The following is a 14,992-nucleotide window of genomic DNA, read 5'->3' on the forward strand; positions in this document are numbered from 1 at the left end:
TTTTGCCCTGTGACTTTGTGTAGCTGATGAGGAAGACTTCTAGATCGTGACAGCACAGGTATGTTTCTTTCCAGTAGTAGCTTATTCCCAACTTGGTGTTTGTTCAAGCTTTGTCAGTATTTCAGGCCAAGTTTTTCCTGGTTTTCATATAGTTGTCTGACAAAAATAAGAACTGTAGATTAAACTAAACATTGCTGCTTAGTTTATGTATAGCTTTACCTCATTTGCCTCTTGGTGAAGTTTGTCTGGCTTCATGAAGCCTTGTATCTGCCTTTTACAAGCTAGATAGTCAGGCTGAACTGTTAAATGTTTTGACACCAAAGTGCTGGCATATTTCAGGTTTTTTGCTGGGCGGAACAAAAATATTACGACTGCTTAATAGGCAACACCTTTTCTGAACCAGCCCTGGTCTGTCCACTGTTTTAATGAATGCTGTGTGTTCTCCATTAGTATTTAGAGACAAAATATATATACGTGGCTGTAGCATAGACATGGGAATGTAGTATTAGACCATTGACTCATCATGTCCAAAGCTTCAAAACTGTAGGAGACCATGTGGTAGATGTCTAATTGCTGGAATGCTTGCTGCCATAGTCTATGAGCCCAGTGAGTTGCTGTCATAGTCTGTGAGCCCAATGAGTTAAACTTAATTCATAACAAAAGCTGCCAAGCCACGTCTGTAACATCACAGGAAAAAGCAACTGGAGAGTGAAGGGCAGACAAAATATGCTAATATTTTGAAATAAAATGCACTTTTTAAAGATTATTTTGAAATCTACCTATCAACGCTGAATCAATTTACTTTCATTTTCTATAGCAAATTTTCACTGCCCAGATTCTGAGATGCACAAAAATCATTAAATTTTGGATTAATAGATGAATTGCTGATCTATAAAATGACTGAAAAAGTTACTAAAAAGCAATTCTGTAACTTGCCCTCTGGCATGAGGTCTAATTTTCTAGTGTCCCCTTAATAGCTAAAACTATATGCTAGTCTTCAGAATTTTTCTGAACTCTGTCATGCATTAAGCTACATTGTGTTATATTTATAATACCAATTATTTATCAGGTCCTGCAGAGATAACCATGAAGTCTGGGTTACTCTTGCAATGAACTTTTATTCTAAATGGACACAATAATGGGATGATGGAGAAACGGATGTGGAACAATATGATTGTTTGGTGTTTTTATTTTTTAATTCTATCTTCCTTGTCAAACATGGGTTTTAGCAAGGTTGTGGTATATGTGTAAGGCTTTTTCCCTCGTAAACAGTTGCTTTGCATTGAAAGAAGAATGGCTGGTCTTGTTTCATCGTGATGTGAACTCCATTGCAGACCCTCTCCCCAGCTATCAGAAACTTGCTGTGTAAATTTTGAATAGGATAAAGAAAGCTTTCTCCTTAAAGAAACTGCAGCTATCAGTTTCAAATTGGCTTGTCTTATATAAGAGACTTCAGAAGCTCTATGTTATGTGATCAGAAAACAAAAGAAGGATTTTATTTTATCTCGCAGGATGGAACCAAATTTGGATAAAGAGGAATTTTTCAGACCATCCTATATTGCTAGTGCTGAGCCACTTCAAAGAACAGGGCCAGTAAGTGTGGAAGACCTTAAAACAGATCTCTCTGGTGATTTTTCTTTGGTTTCTTCAGACTCGGACACAAGCCAGGTAAGAAAGCTTTAACGTTTGCATTGTTTGGATATTTTTTAATAAGCTTAGTCTTTTCATCAATACGAATAATCAGAATTTTACAGAGAAGATGAAAAGCATATTTAGTATGTTTTTAATTTGGAGGAGATAGATAGGATTAGACTAAGTTGTGTGGCACTGCATTGATACCTTATTGGGCGCATCAGTCTTGGAGCAGCTTAATCATAGAATGTTTTTGTGGGTTTCATTCTTGATTTCTCATTGCCTTAGTGTCGTGTGTGTGTGTATATATATATGCTGCAAGATTATGAACTCTTAAGTTATCACAGCGAACTTCTGCAGAGGCCTAAGCACTTGTGAAAACTGATGTAGTGAATTACTTTTGCTTCTCTTGTCATCAAATAAGTCTGTTCAAAGTAGCCTCGTGAAAATAAAACTGCCTTAAGATGCTAGCTATCCAACAAAGAAGCTAGTCAAATTTCTAACTTCCTTATTTTTTTTTTATTTAAGAGGAACGTTTTGGAGCCTAAGGGACACATACAAGTTTGCCTGCGTATTAGGCCATTTACATCGTTGGAGAGAGAAAATGAATTGCAGGTGTGACATTTATATAGCTTGAAAATACCTTAAATGTATGCTTGGGGTTTTTGGTTTGTTTTTTCCTCTAAGCTGAGCTTTTCATACACTTTTCATGCCTGCATTGTTTCTGGTTCCTTTTAATAGAGCTGTGTTTCGATTGAAGATTCAACAAGTGTCATACTGAAGCCACCCCAATATTCTTTGAGTCGACTGAGTGAAAAAACTGTTGGACAGAAGTTCACTTTTTCACAAGTAAATGAATTGTCTTTAAAAATTTTTAATCTTTTCCTGGAAAAATTTGTTTAACTTTATATTATTAAATAGCAATCCAACTAGATTTTTAAACTGTCAATAGTCTTTAAGATTATAAACATACAGAATTTAAAGGATTCTTTAAAAGTCTCTAATGATTGCTGAAACAAAATAAAGATGTTTCTTGGTAATGCTCAGGTGTTTGCCCCTGAAACAACTCAAGAAGAATTTTTTGAAGGCACCATGAAGAAACCAGTGCAAGACTTCTTAGATGGATATAATCGTCTTATTTTTACATATGGCGTTACAAATGCTGGGAAAACCTACACATTCCAAGGTATAAGTAGAAATGTGTTCTTGAATGAAATTCCTTTTTTTTTTTTTTTTTTTTTTTGAGAGGATTACTTCTAGCAGAAATATTATAACTCTCTCCTTTATTTAAGCTGTAGGCCCTGTACATTGGCTTCTCTTGAATAATAATAATAATAAATAGCCTTTGAAAGTCTCCTTCCATAACCAATATCACTGAACTGCCAACTGACAGTCACTGCCAGAGTTTACGTAAACATACAGTGGTATTGCTTTGTAAGGCTGTAATAATTTCAACCAGGTGTATGTGACTTCTTTTTTCCTCCAAGTATCTAGAGGGTGGAGGGGGGAGTTAAGAAAATATGTGTTCTGTATATCAGAATGTGAAAAGTGTGTAAGTCCAGACTCATATTTTCTTAATCATTATTATAAAGGTCATATGCATCTTATATGCATTGTCTCCAAATAAGGAATAGTATTTGAGTCCGTTTCAATTATTACAGGCAGAGCATAAATGTTTTGAAACATATTTGAGTACTTCCAAGTATTTCTGTCTTGTCTCGAGTTTCTGAGTTTATCAATAATATCCTAGGAGACCTTGTCTCCTGATGTACTGTTTCTGTACTGTTAAAGCTCAATATCCTTTCTGGTTGGAAGATGTCATTCTTTAATTATTTTCCAAAACATTTTAACAAATAAGGTGGCGTGATTTAGATGGAAACAATTTCTCCTATAATAAAATGGCAGTTCTAGATTCTATAATGCTTATTTTATACACAGAAGTAGTAGAAGGACAATATGTCTTATGCCATATGAAATTGATCTTTATTGAAGTGACATTGTCTTCTAAGTGATCTTCTGTTAGGTAGATTATAACTAAAGACTACTGCCAGTATTTTCAGTTATCATTAATCTGGGGCAATGATGGCATGCTCTGTCCTAATAAATAATAGGTAAATAACAACCCCCCAAAATTCCTAAAGTGTACAGTCCCGCATGCTTGGCTAGTTTGGGCTATATTGTGTGGGTTTTCAAGACTTTTTGATTCATGTCTTTTCAGACTCTGCAGACTTTTTCATGCTATTATATTTTTCTAGGACTTAACTATCAACTTGTGATAAGAACTGTCAGGGCAGAATGTTGCCTACGGGGTGCCATGATTTCCTCTTCTGTTATTCCCAGTATTGTCAATATAGCCTTTCCTTTCTGGCAGTACATGGCAGTCTGTATTCAGTCAATGGCAAGGGACTTAAGTGAAAGATGCAACAGTTTTTTAGGACTGTTTGTTGTTTGCCAGTGACTGCTACTTTGTTCATGTGAGGTTGAATTACAAGTGGCATTACGAGAAACAAAAAATTACGAGTAGATGAGGAGAAACAAATGTAATCCAACAGTACTTTAGTATGTTATTTGGTTCCTAGCTTGGTGTTTGAGTGCCAGCTAGATTTTACATAGGTTCTGACTTGGGCAACACAGCTAGTGCTGTAACTGGTGAAAGCCCATCTGTCTCAGGAGCGGTAGGAGTTATCAGAGGCTGGAAGATAATGCTGTCAGTCTGAGACAGGATAGTTGTTTCTCTTCCATTCTCCCCTCTTTCCTCTCCTCTCTGGTTTAGAAATCAAAGTTAAGTGAACCCTTTTTAAACTTGCATCTGGATTCAGAAAGATCAAGTGTTCACTGAGGCTTTTATCTGACTCCTTTTTGCCTTTCATGTGCAAAAGTAGGATGCTTTGGTAGGAAAGGGTCTGGGACAGGGAAAGGAGTGAGTCTTCACAAGGCTTCTAGAACTTTTTTGGTAGGGTCTGTGGAATTAGTACAGGACTGCAGCTGAGAGAGGAGTCATCAGTTGTATTTGCAGATTACTTCCTTGAGAGAGAGAGTGAAGGCAGCCTATGAAATGCAATTGAAAAACTGCAAATCTCTATTGAATGTGTGTTGGTTGTGGTTGGTCTGTTTTTTGTTTTTTTTCCTTAAGGCTAAGTTTATGCAGAACACCCCATCAGTTTTTATGTTCTGCCCCTTACTGTCTAAGGGGTAGAGCATGAGCTGTTGCTGAAAGCCAAATACCTTTCAGAACACTAATGACATTGCTATTACCTTGAGAATAAAAAACCCACTGCTTCGTGCTGTAAGTGGCCTCCAAATCCATCATGTATGCCTTGAGATTAGAGTTGCTTATCTTTCTGTCTTTGTTTATTTGTATATCTTGTTCACAGTAATAATTAGGGTCTTTCTTTGGTATGTTGCTTTCAGGGACAGAAGATGACATCGGTATTCTGCCAAGGACTATGGATATGTTGTTTAAAAGTATTCAAGGGAGGCTATACACAGCAATGGATTTCAAACCCCATCGGTGCAGAGATTATATAAGGCTGACTAGAGACCAAGTGAAAGAAGAAACTGCTATTAAAAATTCAATACTTCGCCTAACAAAAGAGGTAGAGGAGCACTTCCTTCTGTACTGACGAGTACATGCATCTTTAGATAGCTCAATGTTACCATGTTCATTTTTCAATGGGAAGCAACTCTCTGTATTTAAGTACGGACGTGTCTTTGCTGTCAGGTAGCTCTTCAGATGAGCAGCAAAGTGAGCAATATTGCTGATGAACCCTGTTCTGTGAATTTCTGCCTTGTGGCTGAATACTTTACAGAATGTAAACACTAAGGTTTTTTTCTATAGTTTGAGCATCTGATAATTTATCCTCTGGGGTTACTGGTGCTTAATAAGGATGGAATGCAAATAGTCTTGCCATCTGCGGGGATGCTAGTAGGTCTGCTCCTTTAAACAATTTACACTCTTCCAGGATACTTGAAAGAAATGAATGATTTTGAGGTTGTTCCCCTCTTCCAGTCTATGCCAATAACCTCAAAGGAAGCAAAGGGTTTTTTGGAACAGCAGAGCTATAAAGCTGTTGGATTTCTAAAGATTTGAATTCAAACAGGTTTCTGCTGGACTTTATTCTTAAACAGTTCACTGTTGAGTAGTCCAGAAATACACTTCAGTTTCATGAATTGCTTGGAACTCTAAAGCTGTTTAGTCCAATTACAGTTGTGGGGATTTGTATTTTGTATAAGCATACCTTTTTCCTGGTGTCTTTAACTCTGAAATGAATGCAATAATGTAAGAAAACTGAGCATATGCTAGGAATTGGAACTAGAAATGGATTGCAGTGCATTTTTTATTTTTAGTGAAAAGAATTATCTGCCTAGTGGTATGCTGGGTTATAATACAGTGGTGTGGCTGTTGTGGGATGGAATCTATCTGTTACCTTGATTTTTATCCGAGTTACTTAACTAGAATTCTCCAGTGTGGAAGGCAGGTGGCAGCAGAATTCTTCAAGACTTCACTTCAAAAGCACAGGCGTATGTTCTATCTAGCTCTAGCAGTCTTTAAGGGCTTCAGAAAAAACAATCATGTATGTGTCCCCTGTAGTTTTGCCACTAAATCTCTAAGCTGAAGTATTGTTCTTATAACAACAGTTTTCAAAGTTTGCACCTACTTCAACAGAGGGTGGGTGGGTGTTTTATATGCGTAAAGCTTAAACCTGAAAGTTTTGATTACACACGTATTTAACTATTTCAGGAATTGCTTTATGGAATCCCAGCTTTATATGACATATGCTCTTGACATATGACATATGACATATGCTCTTGACAAAACATTAAAAAAACCCAACCCAAATCACACCTGTGTTTTAATCCATGTTTCTTCTCTTAAGCATACTGGTTTTGGTAGACGAGTTGCACTTCTTTGCAGTTCTGTGCCTAAAAAAACCAAACAACCAAAACTAAGAGTGGGAATGGAGTGTGTGTGTATTAACCTCTATCTGTAGGGATTTGTTTTACTTTGGTTTTTTTTTGGTTTTTTTTTTTAAGAATTCAGCAGAAGGAAGTTTTCCTTCTCTTTCTAAAACCTGGGCTTTATTTCAACTGTGATACAGCCTGTATCATGTAGTAGTAAGTTGTTCACTTAATTTCTTAAGTGAACAAGTGTTCTACATTTACCTCTATTTCTGAGAGTTGACCTAGGAAGCTGTAAGATACGGAATCCTGAATTAGCAAAATACCAATACTAAAAAATTTCCAGACTCTCTAGATTCACCAGGTTAAGAATAACGTGTAAACTACAACTGGAGTTCCGCAAATCATCCTGTTAAATCACCCTGTTTCTCTGTGGGGTCCCACCCCTCTATTTTTCTGTGGCTAGTTTTCCTCTGGCTCAGGGAGCTGAAGTGCTCTGTACTGTGATAGGGCCTGATGTAAGGGAAGTGTCAGGGATGAGTATTAAGGTAAGAACAATCCTTTCAATAGGAGTGAACAGGTGCATTGAACTAGACATGATGCCTAGTCAGGATCTTTGTATTGGCATATTGCAACTACACTGTATTACTGTCTAGTAGGAGCTGTTACAAAAGGAACTGGTGATCTACTGTCAACGATGTATCTTAAAGCCTCTGTTCTCTTTTGTAGGTAGACCATCAAGATAGCACTAACAGCAAAGCACCAGTTGGTTGTAAGGGTATGTTTTATATTAAAGAATTGCAATTAAAGCAGGCAAAGAAGCTTTCTTAAAGTCAACAACTGACTTCTGGCCTATGTTAATAATAAAATGACTGCTTGGCATTTTTATATGCCTGTGAATTGGATAGTGATCAATTTATCTGGCCAGAAAACACAAGGATAAAATGGTTAGAAGTTTACCTGAACAGACATTAAATGAGATGAAACTATGGCAAGGAAAAATAGTACTACTTATGCTATGGTTTCTAGTGGTATCCTGACCCTGTATGTAATTAGATAAACCTAATTCTAGCATTTAAAAACTACCTAAATACTAGGTTTGCTTTAAAATCTTAGAATGATATGTACTTGTCAGTTTGATTCTTTTAAAGACATTGAAGAGACTTGAATAATTCTAACAAAGCTGCATGTTTTTGATAGAATTTGCAAGTGGGAAAGGAAGTGGTAGATGAGGTGTCTGGCAGATATGTAGGGTAAGCATGTGACTTCCAGATATTTAAGAAAGGGGAGAAAAGTTTCAAGGGATTTTTGTCTGGGGTAAGTGCTTTTTAGAAGGCTGCTGTAATATCAGTCTTCACTTACTAATTTTTTGAATAAAGTTTATTTTACAAGGTCTATACTGACTTGTAATATTTTGTACTTGACAGATTTGGAAGAACTCTTAAAAGGCTCAGAACAATCTAGCACAACTGCGAAAAATCACGTGAAATTTTCTCTTTGGGTTTCATTTTGTGAGATTTACAATGAATGTTTTTATGATCTACTGATTCCTATGTCAAATGACAAGAAAAGAAAAACACTACGCCTTGCTCAAGACGTCAAGGGATGTTCTTATGTAAAAGGTGATTAGAATACATTGCAAATTGCCAAACGTGTAATTTGAGAAGTCAGTCTTCCTGTAATAATATTTATTTCTAGATTAGAAAACTCCTAACTGTATTCACTGTGGCACTAGAAATGTCTGCCTTGGGTATGAAAGGCAACAATCTACATACACAGAAGTATCTGTACCTTTAATAGTGTTTTCTCTCTGTTGTTAACTGTAACTCTTAAAAGCCTGCGTGCACTCCACTGACTTGATATTTCTCTGAAATGGGAGAAATATTGAGAACAATTGACAAATTTTTTAGTGTTTTGATTTTTTCCATTTTCTTAAAAAAGACTCCAAATTCTTACCTATAGTTATAATTGGCTCAACAGTTCTATTTTGTTAGTATTTTCAGAGAATATGTGAGAAAGTTCAGTCTGACTGCAAATTACATTTTACAGTACTCTAATGAAGCCTGTGATGTGATTTGTTGTGGGTTGGGGGAGGTGGGGGGTTAGCAGAACTCTAACAGTTCAGTGTTTGTTTCTGGCCATGGAAATAACAGGTTTCAAATCCTATTTGATTTATAGGTTCTTTGGAAAATCAAGACACCAATTCTAGATTAAAGGCTTTTTTGGAGGTGTTTGGCCTGCTCCTTTTATCTTTTATATGCCAAATTATAATTCAAAAAGCTGAATCAGATGATAAACCCAACTCCTTCATTTCTTCAAAGACTAGAAGAGGTGTGAAGTAGGAAATAGTCTGCTTTGAGCTATGCTTCAGCATAATCTCTTTTTATAACATTTGGAGGTATAAGGCTGTTCCTGATGTTCTTGAGGAAAACCAGCTGATGATTTTCTTATTTTTCTTCGTCACAGCTGGTATTTTTGCTAGTACAATTTTGGTGACCTCTAGTTTAACAGAGGCCATAATGTTCATATTCTAAGTTCCATTAGTAGGGTTGTAGGTATTTACTCTAGCCCATACCAAGGTGATATACAGTCATCATATTGCAGACAAAATTCTTCACTGATTTTCTTTTTTTTTTTTTTTTTTTTAACTTGATGGCCCTGAAAGATGTCTAGGTGATTTTCCCCCCGCACCCTCAAAATCGTAGGCTAAACCAGAGAAGCTGTCCAGGTAGAATTCTGCCTTGATGAGTATGAACATAGGGCGTTCATGCTCATATTAGACCCTGTGCTTTGGCTTTTCAGAGTGGAGGCTAAGGTTGCTCACTTAATTTGGATGGAGCATATTTCTGTGTGCTAATAGGATGAAATGATGAGAGATATGTGCCCTTCCTTTCCCATGGAAGGAAGAATCTTGATTTTGTTGTCACATAATTTCTGTCTGAAGCATGCTTAGTAAAATGGTTTTGTCTCAAATAAACGTATTATTCTTGGTGTGCATACGTTATCCCCTAATCCCTTCTTTCTTTTTGATAATGATATTTACAAGATTACTGTGTTTGTTCTTCCTAAAGGTCTGCAGTGGGTTCAGATTTCTGATTCTAAAGAAGCTTTTAGACTTCTAAAACTGGGGTTGAAACACCAGAGTATCGCAAGCACGAAGCTAAATACTTTCTCCAGCAGAAGGTGAGAAACTTTTTGAATAGCACTGGGCATAGGATGGTGTCTGGGAGGAAGGGGGAACTAAAATATGGATTGTGACTTTTAGGAGGGGAAGAGGCTTTAACAGGGTCTAGATATCTAGGTTTGGCATCCTTTAGCACTGTGTGACCCAATGTTTTTAGTCAAAAGGATTCAATCCGTCAGTAAGATGAACCTGTACAAAAGCTAACAGATTTATCAAATACTGTCCTTCAAGCAAAAGCACTTAGCTTTATTCCATCTAAATGTCTGAGGAAAAAGCAAAATAAAGGCTACACCAGCATCTCTTTAAAAGTTTGTATCTGATAGAGTATATGCTGAGACAAGTTGACAGATTCAACAGTGTTTTGAACAGATGTTGTGGAGGCTAAAAATATTTTGAAGGTATTAGTCTACTTTATCTTCTCTGCTGATTTAAACTTTTCCTTTTAGTCACAGCATATTCACAGTTAAGATACTAAAAATTGAAGATTCAGGAGCCCCACAAGTCACCCGAGTCAATGAGTAAGTTCAGAGCAGAGACCCTCTCTTCTTTTGTGATGAAGTTGTCAGTTATCTTCTGTGTTGGTGTACTGGTACTGACTATATACCCAGTGCTTCCTGGTAGAAGCTCATGCACTTTCTACCCACTTCCCACTCCTTTTCCCCACTTTCTACAATCATGCAGTACTTGGCCCTCTATCTCCAGCCATCAGGTTGCAGTGCTGTTCTATATCTTGTCCCCTCTGTTCAGCACAAGTTTCTGTTAGCCTGCTATATACCTGAACTCGTCTAAGTCCTCAAAAGGAAGAGGATGGCGGGGGGGGGGAGGGGAAATAAGAAGTGTGTTGGGAAAAGATTTGTCAGGAAGTAATGTAAAATTTGATTGGGAAAGCAACACTGAAAAGAATGGAAGTGTTTGTGCAGATGAAGATCAAGAAATTCTTCCTCTAAAAACAGTGATCATTTTAAAAAGTGAATAATTTGTGCATGTTCTAAGGTAAATAAAGGGAGTTTTCCTTATCTATTTTCAGATTGTCACTGTGTGATCTTGCTGGTTCAGAAAGATATGCCAAGACCCACAGTGAAGGTCATAGATTGAAAGAGAGTGGAAATATAAACACCTCTCTTCTGATTCTAGGCAAGTGTATTAACGCACTCAAGAATTCTCAACAGTCAAAGTAAGTCCTTGTACGAATTGCAAACTGGTTGTGGCTTTTAGGTATTACCTACAATGTTTAAAATATGCAATGCTAATACTAAGTTTTTGGTGGAAATGATGTATAGACTTGTTGATCTACCAAAGTCATCTTAAACTTGCCTTGTTCTGCTCTTTAAATCATCAATTCTAATCTCCTTTAAGCATGCTATTGTATATTTTAGCAATTTAACTTTACTCCTCTGAGCTTGGTTTATCAAAAAATCAAACTTTGGAATAAGTTTAAACCCCCCTTTTCACCAGTGTCATAGTAAGTGTCAAATTTTTAGCCTTTTATTACTCCTTACGAACTAACTCAACTGTCTAATACTTCTAGTGTAACATTTTTTCATCAGCAGAACATTGCTGTGCTATCATAACTGTGCACCATTTGACAAAATTTGTCTGTTTTTTAATAAATACTGACATAACTTTTAACACTCTCCTCCTGATCCAGCTAACCATATGCAGACAAAAGAAAGCCTTCCTGCTATTTATGCCCTACCTTGGGGATCTAAATAAGAGTGAAATAATACAAGAAGCTAGTTGTCTAAAAAACAGTACAATATATGGTCACAGCTGGATATAACTGTCCAGGAACTGCTTTCTCCACATGTTCTCATTTGCAGCTCTATTTCTGTCCCAGAAGTTAAATGAACCCAGTCTGCTGATGGATGTGCTTTGCCAAATTCACTTACCCCGTAGCACTCTTCCTGACAGCCTGTTCAAAGTCTGTAACACCTTAAGATGAAGAAGCTTTGCTAGCGTGTGTTCCTGATTATGTTCTGTGAATTTACAGTCTGTCTTATTTTTCTGTTCTTTCCAGATAGGAAGGATGCATTAAAACTAGCGGCTGCTTAGAGGGCTGTTAATGTATTCAGAATGACTTCTTCTGATCCCAATAACTTGGAATTTTAAGAGATCATGCTTCAGAGCATTTCTTCTATATTGTTAAAGTGTTAATACATGCCCTTTGCAAGTTGAATAGGAAATAGAAACTTTCTTAAAATTATTTTGGACTACCAGTCCTGCAGCAAAGCTATTTATGAGCTGTCTATGTACTCTGGTAGGAGTGTCGCTGCCTTCCTGAGTTCTGTAGCACTGTCCATGTAACTGAATAGCTGTTATGTGTCCAAAATGCAGGCAACCTATTTGGTGGCAAGTGTGCGTTCAGTCATGTTTTAGGAATTCTCATAAAATTTCCTATAAGCATCAAAAACTACATCCCCAGCTGTTAAATTCAAGGGCACAAATTGTGATTTATTTTTTTTTTTTTTTTTAGGAAGTGCCAAACTGCTGGGAGATTAGGAAGAAAGTTCTGAAAAGTATCTCCATATGTTTGGTGTATACTCATTTTCTTGCCTAGGCACTTGCTCTTGTCCATTCTCAGAGGCCGGATACTGAGTGAGAGAGATCTCTGATGATGTTGGATACTGCATGCCTAGAACTAGATATATTCTCTTCATTAATGTGGAAGGGAAGAGAGAGGTTGGGGTATAGTTTGGTGTAGCATGAGGCTGTGTGACCTGCCCAAGGCTAAACGTTGAACACTTTCAATTTAAGTGCTCCCATTGGTTATATTGCTATAGCCTATCTAAGATAATGGCTAAAGCCACAGTCACAACAGCCACATGGTCTCTCTACAAACAGCTGCATCTAGTCCAAAACAATTTTAATTTATTTAATGACTACTACTTTAATAAATATTTTTAAGTCTTCATGCTGGGTAGCTTTTACACTGACTGGAAATTATTAAACATCTGGTCATCTGTTCTTTTGTCTTTAAAGGTCGCAGCAGCACATACCCTTTCGGGAAAGTAAACTAACTCATTTCCTTCAAGGATTCTTCAGTGGAAAGGGGAGTGTATACATGATAGTAAACATAAGCCAATGTGCTTCAACGTATGATGAAACACTCCATGTGTTAAAGTTCTCGGCCATTGCACAAAAAGTAAGTGTGTTGCAGTTTATCTTGATCAGTACTTCTGATTTGCCTTTAAAGAGCAGGTTCCCTCACTCCTAAGAATATGAATTTAGTGACTGGGTTTTTCTGTCTCATGTTGCAATCGTATTTTCTGATTGCTCCTAGTCAGGCTTTATTTCCTTGTAAAGCTTTTAAAAAGGCTTTGTTGGGACATATATTTCCTATTAAAAATCCGTAATTCCCATAAAATATCCAGCCTGACAAGACACTTGCTATATTTGGAAGAAATTCCATGAGATCTGGGTGAATTTTTCTTCTGTAGTCATAGCATGCTCTCACCTAGTAGCAAGTCTAGCTGCCCCATATACTACTGCTATCTTAATGTGGAATATTGCTCACCTGAGGTATGTAGGTTGAGCACCAAAGAGAATTTGAAAGGTTGTCTTTATGTCCTCAGGAGCTTCAGTGGGAAGGTGGAGGTTAAGCAGAATGAGTAGGAGTAAGTGCAGGGATAGAACCCTGGTGGAGTTGGAAGACAAAAGTATTGGGGATCAGTGCTGCAGCCTTAATGGAAACCATGGAAAACTTCTGTTGACAGTTAAATATGTTCAAAGGACAAGAGATCCAGGCCATTAGAATGTGGGCTCATCTAAATGGGTTAAGTACAACACTAAAACAAACAGAATTTGTTGGATGGCATTTGTGTAATGCAACTAGAAACTCAAAGTATAGGAAATACAGAAATCTGAAGGTGCATGAGGTGGCAACCCTCTTGTACGTTGTCAAGCTAGTGAAACTTGGTGTTCCTGCAATCAAAAGAAGGGTTAGACTCTAAAGTGACTCCTTTATACTCTAGCTGGAAACCAGTTGAAGTAGTGACTCTGAACAGATGATAGACTGGGGGAGTACTGTGCTCAGGAGACCTATAGGGAAGTGCAGCGGGTATATCTTGGAAGTGCCAGTAGAGGATTAAAAAATACTGAAGACTTTATTCTTTGTTTTCTGGGTAGGTTTTAGCTATGGACACATCTGTTTTTGTCCAAGATCAGTCATTTGACCAGAAATCAACAACATCATCACTACTTAGTCACATTAAAATGCCAATTTCAAGGAAAAGAGTTACTGTCCTATGGGACAGGAGCTTAGAAGATGTGATTGAAGATGATAATGAGATGGAGGAACAGCATATGTCAGGAGAAGAAGCAGTGCAGAAACATGAAGATAATAAAGTTATTATGGGAAAAAAAGAGTACATGGTATGTGCCAGGGGTATGTTAAGAATTAGCGTAGCATGGAGTCTTGAAGCAAGGTATTATTCTGGTTTTCCCCCCTCTCACCTTTTTTTCTGATCACCCTTATTTTATCTAAATCCAGCATTAAGAACTAAAAGTGGGATTACTCATGATGTGATGATGCCTGTTGTGGGAAAACTCTATAATGTGTCTGAATATAGACCAAGCAGTAAGAATTGCAGATTTGGCTTTCTCTCCTTTTGGTAGCCTGTGGTCAATGCACAGCAAGTATTACCTGCTTTTAGCAATACAGAAGACTGTTTCTCTGTATTCTGTGTACAAGAAAATGCTGAAAACTGTTCCTTAAGGAACAGCAAATTTAGTCACTTCTAGGGAAGATGAGGAGGGAACTGAGGACTAGAAACTGTTTTGTGGAGGTTTCATTAATATTGTCCCAAAAATGAGCACCTGGAAAACAAGAGCCAAATCCTGTGGAGCTTAAGCCTGTTTAAGACAACTTCAAGAATTCTTGTAATAAAATGAATGTTCTTTACAAATGCCTGCTCTGTGCAAACTTATAAACTGCTGTGTTAGTACCAAAGAGATCTTCTGATCTACTCATAAATCTTCCTGTTTATGAATAAGCTAATAAAAGAACTGGAAGAAATTTTGTCAGGTGGAAGGGTAAAGTGGTGTTGTAGTGTTTGAGGAATGAGAAAAATCTCACTTATGGGAAACCATGTCGTTATGAAAAACTTAATACTAATGGTAATTCTAGATGCTGCTGAATCTCATAGAAGAGTTGAAGAACAAACTTATTGCTGAAAAGAAGAATAAGTTACTGCTGGAACTAAAGATTCGTGAAGAGGTGATGCAGGAATTTGCCCAATATTTTGCTGAGCAGGAAATATATTTCAAGTAAGTTAGCTT

At 37.1% G+C, this 14,992-nt stretch overlaps 1 pseudogene; it reads left to right on the top strand.

Moving 5' to 3' along the window:
• Nucleotides 1-1,512: 1,512 nt before the first annotated feature.
• Nucleotides 1,513-14,992, top strand: part of LOC141938464 (kinesin-like protein KIF20B) — a 35,597-nt pseudogene continuing 22,117 nt past the window's right edge.

Source organism: Strix uralensis, unplaced genomic scaffold (assembly GCF_047716275.1).
Source record: "Strix uralensis isolate ZFMK-TIS-50842 unplaced genomic scaffold, bStrUra1 scaffold_45, whole genome shotgun sequence".
In the NCBI taxonomy this organism is placed as follows: Eukaryota; Metazoa; Chordata; class Aves; order Strigiformes; family Strigidae; genus Strix; species Strix uralensis.